The 18,879-nt window shown below is 39.6% G+C and overlaps 1 protein-coding gene across 1 annotated transcript in view; it reads left to right on the top strand.

The window, feature by feature from the left end:
* GLG1 (golgi glycoprotein 1) overlaps positions 1-18,879 on the top strand; it is a 171,283-nt gene that overhangs the window by 70,941 nt on the left and 81,463 nt on the right. The gene's annotated exons all lie outside the window — the stretch shown is intronic.

The following is an 18,879-nucleotide window of genomic DNA, read 5'->3' as shown; positions in this document are numbered from 1 at the left end:
GATCACGGCTCATTGCAGCCTCAACTTTCCCCTACTCAAGCAGTCTTTTCATCTCAGTCTCCCAAGTAGCTGGGAGTGTACAGGTGCTCACCACCACGCCTGTCTAACTTTTTGGAGGGTAGGTGGCTCAGACAGGGTTTTGCTTTGTTGTCCAGGCTGCTCTTGAACTCCTGGGCTTGATCCTCCTGCCTTGGCCTCCCACAGTGGTGGGATTACAGGCGTGAGCTACCACTCTCGGCCCCTTTTCCTGTTGTTTGTTGTCCGTTTTACAGAGTAGTCATTTAGTTCATTGTGGACTTCATCCAAACATTTCTTAATGTTATAAAATTACTAGTAGGGCTTTTTTAGTATAAAATTAGCAAATTCTCCTGAAAATAAAAGGTACACAGATTTTGTTCACCAACTTTGTCCAGTCATACTTGGAATGAATATTGAACATGCTATGCCAGCTGTGCTAGGCACTGTGTATAAAAAGATGGGAAAGACAAAATTCCACCTGCAAGGAACATGTAAAAAGGTTATAATACAGTACGGTACTTTCCTAGAGAGACAGAAAGTACACTATGGTCATATCTTGACTTGACTCATAAAATTAAACTTTGCAAAGACTTAAAAGGAAAATATTAGATTTTTGCAGTAGGAGAAGTGCTTATTAGTGTTATTGCCTGATGGATCAAAAAATACTTAAAGCTCAGAGAGAAGTTTATAAGATTGGTTCATTTGCTGATTGGCAAATGACTAAAAAATTAAATGTCATTTGTTTTTTTTTTTAATTTTTTATTGGATTTTAGGTTTTGGGGTACATGAGCAGAGCATGCAAGACAGTTGCGTAGGAACACACATGGCAGTGTGCTTTGCTTTCCTTCTCCCCTTCACCCACATTTGGCATTTCTCCCCAGGCTATCCCTCTCCACCTCCCCCTCCCACTGACCCTCCCCTTTTCCCCCCAATAGACCCCAGTGTTTAGTACTCCCCTTTCTGTGTCCATGTGATCTCATTTTTCATCACCCGCCTATGAGTGAGAATATGCGGTGTTTCATTTTCTGTTCTTGTGTCAGTTTGCTGAGGATGATGTTCTCCCAATTCATCCATGTCCCTACAAACGACACAAACTCATCATTTCTGATTGCTGCATAATATTCCATGGTGTATATGTGCCACATTTTTCCAATCCAGTCTATTATCAATGGGCATTTGGGTTGATTCCAGGTCTTCGCTATTGTAAACAGTGCTGCAATGAACATTCGTGTACATGTGTCCTTATAGTAGAACGATTTATAGTCCTTTGGATATATACCCAGTAATGGGATTGCTGGGTCAAATGGAATTTCTATTTCTAAGGCTTTGAGGAATCGCCACACTGTCTTCCACAATGGTTGAACTAATTTACACTCCCACCAACAGTGTAAAAGTGTTCCTTTTTCTCCACAACCTCTCCAGCATCTGTTGTCTCCAGATTTTTTAATGATCGCCATTCTAACTGGCGTGAGATGGTATCTCAATGTGGTTTTGATTTGCATCTTTCTGATGACCAGTGACGATGAGCATTTTTTCATATGATTGTTGGCCTTATATATATCTTCTTTCTTAAAGTGTCTGTTCATATCCTTTGCCCACTTTTGAATGGGCTTGTTTGTTTTTTTCCTGTAAATCTGTTTGAGTTCTTTGTAAATTCTGGATATCAGCCCTTTGTCAGATGGGTAGTCATTTGGTTTTCTTTTCCCCTCCCTTCCTTTTTCCCTCCCTCCCTCCCTCCCTCCCTCCCTCCCTCCCTTCCTTCCTTCCTTCCTTCCTTCCTTCCTTCCTTCCTTCCTTCCTTCCGTCCTTCCTTCCGTCCTTCCTATCTCACTCTGTCACCCAGGCTGGAATGCAGTGATTCAGTATCGGCTCATTGCAACCTCTGCTTCCTGGGTTCCAGTGATTCTCCTGCCTCAGCCTCCCAAGTAGCTGGGATTTTAGGTGCCTGCCACCATGCCCAGCTAATTTTTTTATTTTTAGTAGAGATGAGGTTTCACCATGTTGACCAGGCTGGTCTTGAACTTCTGACAAGTGATCTGCCTGCCTCTCCCCCGCTGCCCCACACACAAAGTGCTGGGATTACAAGTGTGAGCCACAGTGCCCAGCCCTGTTTGGTATTATTTCCAAGAACTGATCATCCAATAGTCTTGTGCAAATGTTTAGAGAAATGAAATTTAAATTGAGGCTAAAAGGCCTGAAAAATTGTCCACAAAGCAAGTTGTTTGGGAGAAGCTGTTAATGTCAGTTTGACCCTGTAAGCTGTTTTTGGAAGCCTAGAGGTCAGATTTCTGTCAGCCAAATAACATATATGGAATGCCAATGAATACCTAGAATTGTGTGGTAGGCCAAGCTGTGATTACTGTCTTCAAAGAACTTTCTTAAATATAAATATCTGGACTGTTAAGAAAACTGCCAGAGACTGCAGAGGTTTTGTGATCAACCAAGGATTTATTTCATTTGAATTCAAATATTTTCAGGAAGAATTTAAAGATAGACATAATTTGGAGCCAAATTTATGCCAGCAAAATCATTTATGCCATTGCCTGCTTTGTGATGTTACGGTTGTACCAAGAATTGGAACACAGGTTCAGAATACTTACTTTCTGGCGTCCTATGGCAGATATTTTTAGAATGCAGAGCAGTAGCTAAAGTGCTCGATGTGAGTCAGGTTCTTACTCAGAAATAGATATTGACTATTGACTTTACAAAAATAAAAATAAACTGGGTGTGGTGGCGCATGCCTGTAATCCCAGCTTCTCCAGAGGCTGAGACAGGAGAATTGCTTGAACCCAGAGGGTAGAGGTTGCAGTAACCTGAGATCGTGCCACTGCACTCCAGCCTGGGTGACAGAGTGAGACTCCAACTCAAAAAAAATTTTTTATTTAAATTTTTTCTTTCTCCGTTATTCTTCTGTCTTGAAAATACAGTTTTGAGCCATCATCAGTAGATTAAGTGAATACTTTATATCAAAAGGATACAACTTTTGGTATCAGAGTTAATTGAAATGATCCCTCTATGGAAGTGGAAATTTTTCACAGATATCAACTGTTGTGATTTGGTGATCATGCTGTCAGAGTTTGTCAGAGGGTTTTGGAAAGATAGGACTCTAAGTTTTATGGGAGAAGGGTTGAAAAAATGTATTTTTTCTCTCTTCATCATAGCTGAGATTCAAATCATTTTTATTCAGATAAATTTTCATGCAGTTAATCATTGGCTTCTCCCAAAACATAACTCTAATTGTAGAATAGGCATTGAAATGAACAATTTCATAGTCTTACCCTATGAGTTGGCTTTCCTCACAATGCCAAAAGAACGCTAAATGTGAAAAAAAATTATTTTTTCATAAATAGAAACTGAGCCTTAAGCCAATACACAGATGCAAGACACTTTTGTTGTGTCTGATCTATTTTGGAGGCAATTACTTATGTAAGCTGGATCTGCTTAATCTTAAATTCTAAAGCAAACTGTGATTTGTCATATTTGAAAAAAGGATCTTCTCTTCATTTTTTCTGTTTTTGTTTTTCTGGGGCCTTAAAGAGACGATGTATAATTGTATTAAATGAGCTATTGGTGAAGTAAGGAAAAGAGTGATGAGGTGATTTACATTTATAGAAATGGTTTTTGTTTTTAGTTGAGGCACTACTTCTACATCCCCCTTGGAGGCAAGGGAACACAACAAAACTAGAAAAGTTCAGGAATTTGTAATGGCCCCAAAATAACATTATTAGAGACTGTCCTAAACCAGGGAAGTCAACTTCCTATTCTTAGGCACCATTTTTTTATGCCCCCTGGAAGCAGGGGCAGTTCTAGCAGCCAGTTGAGTAAATTATTTTGCTAGGTTTGGTGTTGTGATGCTTTGCTCAGTGGTAAGCCTTTGGGGAAAGAAGGCTTCTCTGTCTTTTCAAACTACATTAACATGATGGGTCCAAATTATCCATGTTACCCACTTCTAGTCATGAATCCTTCTCTCTCTTTTTTTTTTTTTCTTGAGATGGAGTCTTAGTCGGTCGCACAGGATGGAGTTCAGTAACGCTATCTCAGCTCACTGCAACCCAACCTCTGCCTCCCGGGTTCAAGTGATTCTCCTACCTCAGCGTCCCAAGTAGCTGGGATTACAGGTGCCTGCCACCACGCCTGGCTAATTTTTATATTTTTAATAGAGGCGGGATTTCATGATCTTGGCCAAGCTGGTCTCGAACTCTCCTGACCTCAGGTGATCCGCCCGCTTCAGCCTGCCAAGTATTGGGCTTACAGTCATGAGCCCCCGCAGCCAGCCTAGTCATGAAAACTTCTAATCATAAATCCTTATCTTTGTTTATGGCCTATACTGAAGTTTCAGAAGTCTTAAGTCAAAGCCTTGTATTTTATTTAATTAATTAATTTTTTGAGGCAGCATTGCTCCGTCACCCAGGCTGCATTGCTGTGATGCAATCTCTATTTACTGCAACCTCTGTCTCTTGGGCTCTCGTGATCCTTCCACCTCAGCCCCCACAAGGGGAACTACAGGAACTGGGACTACAGGCACATGCCCACACCTGGGTAACTTGTATTTTTTTGTCATGACAGTGTTTCGCCATGTTCCTCAGGATGGTCTGGAACTCCTAGGCTCAAGCAGTCTGCCCACCTCAGCCTCCCAAAGTGCTGAGCTTACAGGCATGAGTTACAAAGCCTTGTGTTTTAGACATTATATTTCCCACAACTCTTCTGAAGAATAGTAATTATGATTATGAAAATTTAAAAGATACAATGGTAAGATCTGAGCATCTTTGAAAGAATTACAGTAGTGCAGCTCAGGACCTCCTTTTGTACTGCCCTGTACTACCTGTGCACAGGTTACTTTCGGGCGATTTTGGTAACAAACTCAGACAAATGTATGACATTTAAACTGAGTTGTTGAAGTCATTGATGTTGTTTTATTAAAGTTGACCAGTTGGTGACAAACATTTACTTTTACAAAATTAATCAACTTGAGTTTGATGTGATGAGAGAATCATATTGACTGGGAGTGGTAAGCTCAAAACATTTTCTAAGTAAAACTGAAAAAAGAGATCTTAGTTGACCAATACCCTCTTGGTTTGTTTGTATATTAAAAGATGTCTGCATCTGAACAATTGAACTTAAATATAAAGTTGAGCTTAAATACAAAGATTCCTTAGAACTCTGAAAGATGGGGTGAACAAAACCCAAACTGTTTAATCCTCTGATATTTACTTAGAAACAAAAACCCAAATGAAATGCAAAGTAGATATCTGAATCTAGATTTGTATATAAGTATTAGATTGAGAGATTAGGCTCTGGAACAGACAGAAATTCCACACATACTGTTCTGTGCTCAGAAAACTTGGTGGAGTGGAGCAGACACGGTGGCTCATGCCTGTAATTCCAGCACTTTGGGAGGCTGAAGTGGGTGGATCACTTGAGCCCAGGAGTTCGAGACCAGCCTGGGCAACATGGTAAAACCCCATCTCTACAAAAAATACAAAAATTAAGCAGGTGCAGTGTCATGCACCTATAGTTCCAACTACTAGGGAGGCTGAGGTGGGAGAATCACTTGAGTCTGGGAGATTGAGCCTTCAGTTAGCCGAGATTGCACCACTGCACTCCAGTCTGGGTGACAGAGCAAGACCCTATCTCAACAACAACAACAAAAAAAAGAAAACTTGATGGAGTGATTTAAATACTATTCTTTCCATTAGGATTAGATCTTTCCACCAGAATTTCCTGAATTTGTTCCTTTTTTCTAGTTTATCCTAATGTAGTTGAACTAATTAAACTGAACTTACTTTCCTGTAGCCAAGAATCTACATATCTACAAACTTATTTCTGAAGTTGAAGCTTTTCTTTCTTTCTTTCTTTCTTTTTTTTTTTTTTTTTTTTCAATTTTTGAGATGGAGTTTTACTCTTACTGTCCAGGCTGGAGTGCAGTGGCACGATGCTCACCGCAACCTCCGCCTCCCGGGTTAAAGCGATTTTCCTACCTCAGCCTCCCCATTAGCTGGGACTACAGGCGTGCGCCACCAAGCCCAGCTAATTTTTGTACTTTTTTTAGTAGAGACGAGTCAGGATGGTGTTGATCTCTTGTCCTCGTGATCCACCCACCTCGGCCTCCCAGAGTGCTGGGATTACAGGCGAGAGCCACTACACTCGGACCTGAAGTTGAGGCTTTAATAGAACACTTCTTTTGTATTTTTTCTTATTTTTGAGGTTGATTTATTTTGGAATTGGGGCAGTACATAATTAACACTCTTCTAGAAGTATACAATAATTAATGTTACAAGTATAGATAATATTTATTGCATACTTACAGTGAGCATTGTGCTAGGTGCTTTACATATTTTGCTCCACTTATGCTTACAAATAAAATACTCTTATTCCCATTTATAGATAGGGAAATTTAGGCTTACAAATGTTAAATAATGACCGAGGATGGTGGTTCACACCTGTAATCCCAGCACTTTGGGAGGCTGAGATGGGCGGATCACCTGAGGTCAGGAGTTAGAGACCAGCCTGGCCAAAACGCTGAAATCCCATTTGTACTAAAAATACAAAAACTATCCTGGCATGGTGGCGCGCCCCTGTAGTCACAGCTACTCAGGAGGCTTAGGCAGGAGGATTGCCTAAACTCAGGAGGTGGACGTTGCAGTGAGCCAAGATCATGCCATTGCACTCCAGCCTGGGTGACAGAGTGAGACTCTGTCTAAAAAAAAAATACAAAATTAGCCAGATGTGGTGGCAGGCGCCTATAATCCCAGCTTCTCAGGAAGCTGAGGCAGGAGAATCGCTTAAACCAGGGAGGTGGGTGGAGGCTGTGGTGAGCTGAGATTGCACCATTGCACTGCATGCAGCCTGGGCAACAAGAGAAAAACTCTGTCTCAAAAAAAAAAACAAAAAAAAAAACGTTAAGTAATTTGTCCAAGATCTTGCAGCTAGTACCTGGAAGAACCCAAATTTGATCCCAGATCTCTTTCCAAAGTGTATGCTGCATACCCAAATCTATAGATTGTATGGTAATAAATGCTTAGAAAGTCTTCTTTGTTGTTCGATTAATGGAGATGAACATTCTTTATTAGGGAGGAAATGCATTTTTCAACCATTGACATACTTAATGAGATGTTTTAAAACTGTAATTCTAAGAGGATCTGCATCAGTTCTGCCCATTTCCATTTGCTTCTCCAAACCATTTCTGTAACAATATTTCCCCTTCCTCAGAAAGGTTGTCATCTGTTTTTCTGGAATTATATTAGATTTGCAATCAATTGGGGTCAAGCTATCTTGCATTTTATCCCATCTCCTCCTATTCTAACTGAAGCACAGGGAATTTGAATTTGTTCAGGTCATGCATGACTCCACTCAGGTGGAGTACCATCAGCCAGATTCTCCTGGTCTTTTGTGCTTTGCACTTTGGTTTCAAAATCAATTAATTTTATAATAGAAAATTAGCACTTTAAAAGGCACAGATGTGATTTGGAAATTATGGGTAATTCTTAGATTGCATCTTTGTTAATGTTTTCCATTAGCTTATCAGTATTCCCCAAACTATAATATATTTTGATATAATGGTAATTACTGATGTGTACCTTTTTTCTACCAACTGTAAAATGATGTTATCTAAGTGAGAAGAAATGTAGGGACCTTTTGAGGATTTTATCAGATTTTTATGCACATTACTAATGTTTGGAAACCCAGATGATTCCATTTTTTTGTTTGTTTGTGTTTTGTTTTAGAGATGACTTCTCACTGTTTTGTCCAGGCTGGAGTGTAGTAGCTATTCACAGGCTCTAAAATAGCACAGTACTGCCTCGAACTCCTGGTCTCGAGAGCTTTTCACCTCAACCTCCCAAATAGCTGGGACTGCAGGCATGCGCCCCTGAGTCTGGCCTGATTTTGTTTTTTTAATATTTTTTTTCTCCCAGTTTTGCCCTGGACTCTTTCTTTGAGCTATGTGTCTTTCAGAATTGTGCAGTGAAGTGTGCTGTGTTAATTCAGATGGAAGTCCAGTTCCTGAATCCAAGCTGTACTCTTCAGAAGCACCAGTAATTTGCACTGGGTTATACAGAAAGAGTTCTGCACATTCTGGTAGCTCAGCCCTATTTGCTCTTGCTTAGGCCAGTTCAGATAAACAATGCACTCACCAGGGGTCAGTATGGAAGATTGCGGCATGTGCAGGTACTTGGGTCTGGGGGCATGAGAAATTTATGTTTAATTTCAGGACTTTTTTGTATCCTGTAATCTTATATCCCTCTTCTGTATTTAATTTTCTGTATAATAGAAGTAACATAGTTGGATTGGTAGTATGAGCTGCATTGACGAAATCATTCCAGATTTACTGGGTATATGTTGTCAGATGTCTGGAAATTTTTTCTTTTAGTCTAGTTTCCTATTTTGCATTTAGTTTAGTAGCTACTGATTTGACAAATTTGTACCTTTCTTCAGCTGTCCTGAATCATGTGACAGCGCAAAGGTGCCATATCAAAATTGGTAATTCTGTTCACTATTCATACAGTGACCTTCAGAGAATTTTTTCACCCTGCCTTCTAAAACTCCCATGTAAAAGTTGGCTGTACTATTCATACCATATCACCAAATAGTTAATGTACTTTTCTTAGAGTGGAACTGTCAGTCTAGGACTCTAAGAGGGCAGATTGCTACTTGCTATGTGCCAGAGGATGTAAATATATCATATTTCCCCCACCCCACCTCCACACACCCCTTTGAAATAGACAGTGGAAGGGGGAAAAATAGGAAAATATGAACTGGGAAAGCATATTATTCAACTTCCTTCCTGTCCCGGTCATCAAGATTTATTCTAAATATTTTCCGAGGTGTGTATGTATATCCTAAACTGGAATGACCTTTGATTTTTCTTTTGAAGGAATGAAGGGTTTTATTGAAAATGAAAATGCACTCCACAGTGTGGACCTGAGCATAGGGCCTGTTACACAGTTTTTGTAAGTTTAAATACTCTCTACTTGCAGTATACCCTATGTAAATGAAGAGGATGAAGTAAAGTTACAAAGTCGTTTACTCGGTGTCTACCCTATGGAGAGGATAGTTCCTGTTAAAGCTGAAGTGTTAATCAGCCGTATGTTCCCTGCTTCCAAACTCTATTTTCCTGCCTCATCTTCCCACTTAGAGAAGTGATTGTCATAATTCTTCATGGGAGGCAGAGAGACCAGTGGTCTTTTTTTTTTCTGTAATTACTTCATGCTGACTTAGAGTGTACCTATTGGGGATCACAGAACTCTTGCCCTTTTCTATCTAGTGGAGGCAGGGTAGTTTCTTGATGGCCCAGGGTGGTGTCTGCATCTGGAACTGGCCCTTGTTGCATGATCATCTGAAGCTTGAAGGTCTCTCGAGGGTTCCAGTGGATACATTGAACCCAAAAGTTCAAGGTCCCAAAGTTTTGTTGTAGTATGGATGGCAAGGACAGTCTTTCTCTGATGTTTCCAGAAGATTCACACCATGGAAAGTTTCTCTACCTCTTCCTCCTGGCTGGCTCACCAAAATATGTTAATGGTGGAGGTGTCCAAGTTCTTGGCATCTTGAACAATGAATTGGACAAAATGCACAAACAAAGCAAGGAAGGAATGAAGGGTTTTGTTAAAAATGAAAGTACACTCCACAGTCTGGGAGTGGGCCTGAGCAGAGGGGCTCAAAGGCCTTTTTTTCCTTTTTTTACACATGGTATAAAAATTTAAACATGCAAAGAGAATGTAGTAAAAATAAATATTTTTATGTATCCTTTTAGAATTAATCTGTACACATACAATAAAAAATGTATGTCATGTATTTTGAATTCTTATTCTTTGCCTGTATGAAGCCTGGCTTCTTAATGTTTTTGTTGTTTAAAATGGTCAAATTTTATACAGCAGATGAAAGGCCAGTAGTAGCACATATTTGCAAGGCCTTCTGTAATTTTCGAAGGCCTTCTACATAACTTTTCTCCTGATGCTCATAACAGCCCCATGAGGTAGGTAAAGCAGGATTTACCTTTTTCATCTACACGAAATTTGAAGCTTAAAGAATATGTGACTTCATCAAGGTTGTTATGCAATACATGTGCAATGGAACTGGAATCAGAGCCCAAGTCTTATGGCTGTTAGTCCAGAGTTCTTGTTTCCATTTTGCCTCTCAAACATGATGGCTTGAGGGGATCTACTATCCTGTATCTTCTTTTATGAGATGTCAAAAATACTCTCAGTAGCTAATTGTGGAATAATTTTTATGCTGTATTTTGGTAGTAGTGGTGTGGTAGTTAAAACCTCACAGTTAAGAAATACGACCTTTTTGATGTATTTCCTACAAAGCAGTTTATAAACATCAGTGCCGCTTTCGTTACTTGTGGACACCATAACTGACTTTATTCAGGCAACTGAGTGTTGAAAACAAGGCCTTTTATCCCTTGATAGCTGTGTGCCTGCCATGGCTAGGAGCCAAGGGGATAAACCTGTCCAAGAGTTTTCCCCCTGATGCCAAAGTAGAATCTGAACAAGCATTTGATAGAGTGCCTGACTCTGTTTCCTTCCCCCATAATTGAGGTAAAAATGCTTAACACCAGCACCAAACTGTTTTCTAGATTTCTAAGTCATCTCCTAGGGGTAAAAATGAGTGAGTGAGAGGGAAAGTTTCAGATAGTAGGCTCTCATGGAGCTGATTTTTTTGTTTGTTTGTTTTGAGACAGAGTATTGCTCCGTTGCCAGGCTGGAGTGCAGTGGCATAATCTCAGCTCATTGCAACCTCCTCCTCCCAGGTTCAAGCAATTCTCCTGTCTCAGCCTCCCGAGTAGCTGGGACTACAGGCATGTGCCACCACACCCAGCTAATTTTTTGTATTTTAGTAGAGATGAAGTTTCACCATGTTGGCCAGGATGGTCTTGATCTCCTGACCTCATGATCCTCCCGCCTTGCCCTCCCAAAGTGCTGAATTTGCAGCTGTGAGCCACCATGCCTGACCTGGGGATGATTTTTTAGTCCCAGAATAACTTATTCATTCACAATGGAGAAATGTGCCAGAGAGTCCTTGTATAATCAGACTTTAATACTCCTGTCATTACAAAATAATCCTTACATTTCTTAAATGTTAGGCAGTCCAGATGGGAAGTTGATGAAAAGATCCGCTGAACTCTGTGTATGAAAAGAAAATCTCGGCCGGGTACAGTGGCTCAAGCCTGTAATCCCAGCACTTTGGGAGGCCGAGGCGGGTGGATCACGAGGTCAAGAGATCGAGACCATCCTGGTCAACATGGTGAAACCCCGTCTCAACTAAAAATACAAAAAATTAGCTGGGCATGGTAGTGCGTGCCTGTAATCCCAGCTACTCAGGAGGCTGAGGCAGGAGAATTGCCTGAACCCAGGAGGCGGAGGTTGCGGTGAGCCGAGATCGTGCCATTGCACTCCAGCCTGGGTAACAAGAGCGAAACTCCGTGTCCAAAAAAAAAAGAAAATCTCTAAATGTTCCTCTGAAGCGATGGCCTATTTCCTATAGTTATAAGCACTTTGCTTCTAATTCCTGGTAGTAAAATTAAGGGGAAGCATGAGGAAAGAGTTTACATTTTTTTCTTACACAGTAGAATTTACATTTTATAAACTTTATAAAATTTACTATTTATACTTTTAACATGTACATTTAATACTTTATAAAATTTCTATTTTATAATAAGATATATTTTTATATCTATGGGTTAATAAAGATTATAATCCAATATAAAAGTCATATTTGCCATACTGTAATGATTCAGTTTTTGTTCAGTAACTAGATTGCTATATTTATATATATGTGTATGCATTTTTTTACACTCACAGGTCAACTGTGAACTATATTCTTATTTGTTACTTTTTATTTCCTGCTCTGGGCATAGAAGATGAGAAATTATGCTAATTTGAGTAGTTCCATTTGGTCAGTTTAGTGTTACAGTGTTCTTAAACAAAAATAAGATGTAATTTGACTTCTCAAAGTAAAGTTTGGGACAGAGCATCTGCTCTACAGAGATGAGAAACCATTATTGGACCAATGTTGGGATTTTTACTAAAGCCTTGTATTTATCCTAGCATGTATTAGGAAATGCCAAATGAATAAGCCTAAGAATGGTTGCCATGGGGTCCCTCGCTTTCTCTGCCATCGGCACAGAATGTGCCTTTACAGCGCCACCCACAGCCCTACCGTTCTACCCTGCACAGCTACCTCTCAATTGCCTCAACCTGCACACAGCATCCTTAACCAAACCATAAGCACCTTTAAACCTAATTCAAATCACCCTCCTCCATGAAACTTTCTCTGACTGACTTTATTGCCATACTTATCCCTTAGGGTTGGTGGTGCTTTTTACCTTCTTTAAAGTATCAGGACCCCCTTTCCCCATAAAAACTCCGCATTCAGCCTCGTATAATGATTACATAGATGTGGACTCAAGTTACATCTTCTCTACCACACTCTAATGTACTTGAGAGCCAGCTTCTGTATCTCATGCCTTTTTAAGAAAAAAGAAATCTCCCAGTGGTTGAATGTTCAAGACTTATATAAAAGCAGCTACAACTCTTTAGTTAATCAGAACGTTGTTGGAAAGCATAAAGCCTGTGCTAATCAGTGTCCTTTTGGAAAAACAATACTCAGCCACTATCCCTGGGGACAAATAAGAAACATAAATTCCAATAGAGCCAGAATAAGACACTAAAAAGAAAGTAGTTCTAAACCTGAGGGTTAAGATACCGTTTAGACGTGCGTAGGAAAGTTTCCCAGGACTGAAAGATGGGTTTATTTTGTTAGATACCAGCTACATTATCTTCATTTTCTTTGGGGCTTCAGAACAGGTTAACAAATGAATTGTTCATGTGATGGGAAGTGACTGGGTTCTTAATGAATAAACTCCCAGAAGACTTGACTTAGTACTGCAGCAGAAGTCTCCAATCGAAAGGAGGCTTTAGGTTGTCTCCTGCCTTCAGATTTTTCTCAGGCCATAAAAGCACTGATACTGTTGGTATCTTTTGTTTGTTTTCTCCTGGGGGATTCATAAACAAAGTCTGTTGTCACTTAATTTAGTCCCAAGCGCCTTAGAAAAAGGACCCTATTCCTTTATGTGATCTGTTGGATAGTTCAGCTTCAGTGGAAACTGTCAAATGTTCCATATTTTAGACAACGACCAAGTCCCAAGCATTTCTGTTTCAAAAACCGGGACACCTTCCAAGATAGGTTTATGAATCCTTTAATTTCTCCTGCCAGACTCATTAACTCAGCCTGTTCACCTTGGGGAAATCATAGTTCCAGACTTTCTGTAAAAATCTTCCTCCTAAGTGAATGTGGTAGTTGATTTGAGCACATTCAGACTCAAGTAATTTATTCTGAAACCTGTTTGTTGTGACTTTGACTAGCAGAGAATAATTAAGGTCAAACAGTAGTGTAACCATCCTAACCTACAAATTATCTACATTAAAAAACTTGAAATTCGATAAGTAAATTTTTAAATTTCACATCTCAGATTTTATTGACTCGTAAAGCTGGGAAGAACCTCAGCCAATGTTTGACAGTATTTCTTAATCTTTTCTTGTCTTGTGGATCTTTTTGAGATTGTGATGGCTGTTATGGATATTCTTCTCAGAAAAATGTGCATACACACAAATGCTTGCATTCAATTTCAAGATGATCTCAGACTCCCAAAGCCTGTTCATGGAGCATAGGGGAAGAAATTCCCATTCTAGTTCAAAGTCTGTCTTTAGCAGTTGAGAGAAGTTAAGTGATACTACCTAAAGTCACACAGCTTCTATAGCTAAATGCTGTAGAAAAGTGGCGGGGTTCTTTTTCGTTTTTTTGTGTGCTTTTTCCCCCCATTTCCTGCTATACCTATCATATTCTTTTATTTTTTATTTTTATTTTTGGAGATGGAATTTCACTCTGTCACCCAACCTGGAGTACAGTGGTGTGATCTTGGTTCACTGCAACCTCCATCTCCCAGGTTCAAGCAGTTCTTAGGCTTCAGCCTCCTGAGTAGCTGGGACTACAGGTATGCACCACCATGCCCGGCTAATTTTTTATTTTTATTTATTTTTAGTAGTGACAGGGTTTCACCATACTGGCCAGGCTGGTCTGGAACTCTTGACCTAGTGATCCACCTACTTCGGCCTCCCGAAGTGCTGGGATTACAGGCATGAGCTACTGCGCCCGGCCCCATCCTGTTCTTTGTGGAAGTCAAGCAAGTGTCTCCAAGTACTTGGTGCTTATCCCTTTTCCTGCCTTTGTTTGCTATATCATTTATACAGCATTACCCAAGTTCCTTCTCTGTTTTAGTCACTGATGCATTGGGATGAGGGATGTGCTAAATTCTCTTTCATTATCTCATTCTTCTGTTTATAATAGTTTATTGATACTAATATGTATAGCAGCAGTGTCTTCTCTAAAATTTGGTCATTAAATTAGCAGCTATTTATGATGCTTTTCATAACCTTTTCTCTTACAGTTTTCCATTGTAAGAGGACAGTTTTATTTTCAATGAGTAAACACTTTATATAAGAGACCCTTCTTTTCGAAGTCCAGATTTCTGTCTTCAGAATAAGGAGTAGCTGATAATGTGGCATAGCTCAGCTCCTAATTTAATGCCTCCACAGGCTAGGAGCCAGCACTTGGCCCCTGATTTGAAGAGTGCAGGTAGAGGTAGGAATCATAATGATGAGAAGTTCACCTCTTTTTTCTCTTTCTAACATATAAAAAATTAGTAAGCATCCCCCCAGTAGATACATACTCATAAAATATTAGTTACACCAATGTTAAATGCATTATAAAAATACATTAAAACATAAAGGATGAGCTTTTTAAAAAACAGAAGCTCTGTTATGTTCTTCCTGAGCCCCAAGGGATCATGTAACTTCTTCTTTGAGGAATCACTTCGCTCCTTTTTGGAGATCACTCTTCTAATTCTTTAGGCTTGTCTCAAGTCCCTCCTCTTGCTTGTTTGATTTCACTATTTTAACTGTACAACTGGATTGTAAACAACTTGAGATTAGAGACCAGATGGAGTCTTATCTTTGTATCCTGCAACAATGCCTAGCACAATTTCAAGTTCGTCATCATTATTCAGTATATACTTGTTGGTTAATTTCTTGGAATCATCTCAGAGCATTATTTCACTAATTATTACTAAAAAGGAAAAAAAAATCCTCAGTTTTATTTTAGTAATTCTGGGTATTATTCCTTAAGCTATTTATCTTCTAGGATTAAAGACAAGGGAGCCTATCTATACTTACAGTTTTGTGGGAATAGATGTATTATTGTCTGATGAAGTGGTTTAATTGGACATAATGAGAATGGTGCAGTATGAGAACCGAACCGGAATCAGCATCCACATCTGTTTTCATTCCTTGAGATTTTTGTTAATTGGTTCTTTATCAAATGACTGAATGCCAAAGCATAGTGTTTTCTTTTTTTTTTTTTTTTTTATTTACTTTATCAAGTTCATTTATGCCGACATTATTGATGCTCCCACCATTTCCAGGGTAGTATAAAGTACTACTTTGTATTTTATATTTTGTGGTCTCTGTTCTGTTCCTCCAAACCACCACTATGTTCTTGGATTCTACAAACCCTTCTAAATTTCTGAAATTAATTGTTCACAGTTAGGCTTAACAATTCTTCATAGTGATTGGTTCCATGAATCTCAAAGACTTAATATCATTACCTTGTTCTTACGGCATTTCTATTTTTTCATCTTTTCTTTCTGGGTAGAGAAACTAAACCTAGGCAAAGGCTGAGCATACTGGCTCATGCCTGTAGTCCCAGCACTGAGAGGCTGAGGCAGGAGGATCACTTGAGCCCAGAAGTTTGAGATCAGCTTAGGCAACATAGGGAGATTTGGTCTGTACAATAAAATTTTAAAAACTTTTAAAATTCATGGCACATGTATTTAGTCTCAGTTACTGGGAAGGCTAAAGCAGGAGGATGACTTAAGTCCAAGAGGTGGAGACTGTATTGAGCCGTTGATGGTGCCACTGCCCTTTAGCCTGGCAACAGAACAAGACTCCATCTCCAAATTAAATGAATGAATGACTGCAGAAATAAGACCCATTTATAGTCATCTGCAATCAAGAATCAAGATAGTAAAAGAGATGAAAAGCAAGCCCTGGTGCCCAGATTTGCACTTTGTGGGTTTTTTTTTTTTTTTTTTGAGACGGAGTTTTGCTCTTGTTGTCCAGGCTGGAGTGTAATGGCGTGATCTCAGCTCACCGCAACCTCTGCCTCCTGGGTTTAAGCAGTTATCCTGCCTCAGCCTCCAGAGTAGCTGGGATTACAGGCATGCACCATCATACCCTGCTAATTTTTGGTATTTTTAGTAGAGACGGGGTTTCTCCATGTTAGGCTGGTCTCAAACTCCTGACCTCAGGTAGTCTGCCCACCTTGGCCTCCCAAAGTGCTGGGATTACAGGTGTGAGCCACCATGCCCGGCCCAGATTTGTGCTTTGTATTTCCATGGATTATATCATTTCTTCATGAAAGGTACAGTAGTACCCTTTGCTTTCCAATGTAATTGACTAATTTCAGATCATAGCTGTTACAGATTCTGATTTAAAGGCTTTGAGATTTTTAATTTATTTGTTTGATAGATGTATCAGTCGTTTTTTCTTCATAACAGACACCCTAAAAATGTCATGGGCTTAAAATGACTTGGGCTTGTTTTTCTTGCCCATGGGTTGTTTGAGATGGCTTTGCTTCAGGCTGCAGGTTGAGGGTTAAGTTCAGGTCTGCTTCACATGTCTCTCCTTTTTGTACTACCATGGTCTCATGGGGAATGTCAAGGGTGCAGGCCAAACCACCCAGGCACATTTAAAAGCCTCTGCTCATATTGTGTCTCCTAAAACTCCATTGGCCCAAGCATGTCAGTGGCCTATATTACATTATGTTACATTAACAGTATTAGCAAGCACACAGTACTGCACCTCTTAGAAAGGAATGACATAATCCATGGAGACTCAATTAACTGCAAATGTGGACTCCAGTGCTTGTTTTTCATCTCTTTTGCCATCTTGACTTGCTCAAGGTCAGCAGAGCTGGGTGTATACTCAATTTATAGCAGGAGGCGGTACAGACTTTTAAAAGACAGAGGATCTGGATGTGAAATCCTATGCAAGTGAAAAATTGAGAGAAATAATTCAATCTCCCGCTATAGGGAAGCAAGCCATTAAAACAGTAATTTGCTAATATAGTCCTGTGGACTGTAAACATGACAGTACTTCTCTTTTTATGGGGAGCTTACATCTTATTTGACTACATTATTTTGAAAGTTCTCCAATGCTCTGAATTGAAGAATGCCGCTTTAATTAAAAATTGTTGTTTAGTAGAATAAGAGTAAGTAGAGAAGATTGTGATATTAATTGCCTTCCATGCCTTGTTTGAGAAAGAACTAGAATTGCTAATTGATTGGGAAAACTTAAAGGATAGATTTTAAAAGGATAGCATAGAAAACTGCCTAAGTCTTGTAAATATTAAGAGATATAAGTTAAACTTCAAATTAAGGTGGGGGAACAGAGTTAAGCTAGGTTAACTCAGTGTGGAAGCTGATTTCTGAGACTCAGAAAGACTCCTCAAAAAGGCACTAAAGTATCTGCTCTTAGACAAGTAGGGATAAAGTTCAGAAGTACTGTGTTATATAATATAATCTTAGGATTGCCTAGCAATCTAATTGAAGTCAATTTTAATATATGTTGTAAGTATAAATATGAGTTTGTATGTTGTTAATGCCTACTATATTCTGCAGTGGAGTTAATAGTTCCATAGGGAAAACCTTTTTCTTTTTGAAGTAATGCTGGGTATGTCTACTTGGATTGTTCTATTTTCTTTATTGCCTTATCTTTATCCTTGAATAAAAAACATCTTTTTATCTTTAAAATAGCATGTTTTACTACCTAAATTGATAATATTTAGGTGATTATGGGCACACAGGATTCACTTCATTTAGACAGGTTAGAATACTATGGAAACTCAAAGGAAGGTGCCTTTTTTTTTTTTTGAGATGGAGTCTCACTCTGTTGCCCAGGTTGAAGTGCAATGATGCAATCTCAGATTACTGTAACCTCCGCTTCCTGGGTTCAAGCAATTCTCCCACTTCAGCCTCATGAGCAGGTGGGACTTCAGGTGCATGCCACCATGCCCGGCTGATTTTTGTATTTACTAGAGACGGGGTTTCACCATGTTAGCCAGGGTAATCTTGAACTCCTGACCTCAAGTAATCTGCCCGCCTCAGCCTCCCAAAGTGCTGGGATTACAGGCGTGAACCACTGCATCTAACTAAGAAATGGTGCTTTATTACAGTGTGCTTTATTGCGGTTGTGCCTCCTTTGAAGACACAAACAAGGAAACTAAAGGAAAAGTGTATTGCAAAGCTATGTAATATTTTGTAAAACCTAGTCCACTCTTTTTTCTTTCATGGAATTCAAAGTTCATTTTATCCCTGGTATGTGTATCTGGCTTTACAAAACAAATGTATCCATAGGAATGTGTTTCTAAATGTTTTTAAAAACTTTGTTTTTAATTACAGAATCACAGGAAGTTTCAAAAACAATACCTAGAGGTCTTATGTACCTATCATGTAGCTTCCCCAATGGTGACATTAGGCCAATTTAAAAATCATTGATAGGGGCTGGGCACAGTAATTCACACCTGTAATCCCAGCTGTTTGGGAAGCTGAGGTGGGTGGATCACATGAACCCAGAGTTTGACACCAGCTTGGGCAACATGGTGAAACTCCATCTCTATAAATAATGCCAAAAACAGCTGGGCGTGGTGGCATTGTGCCTGTAGTCCTAACTACTCGGGAGGCCGAGGCCAGAGGATCACCTGAGCCTCGGAGGTTGAGGCTGCAGTGAGTGATGATTGCACCACTGC

Source organism: Callithrix jacchus, chromosome 20 (assembly GCF_049354715.1).
Source record: "Callithrix jacchus isolate 240 chromosome 20, calJac240_pri, whole genome shotgun sequence".
Classification (NCBI taxonomy): Eukaryota; Metazoa; Chordata; class Mammalia; order Primates; family Cebidae; genus Callithrix; species Callithrix jacchus.
This window is presented reverse-complemented; position numbering and strand designations above follow the sequence as displayed.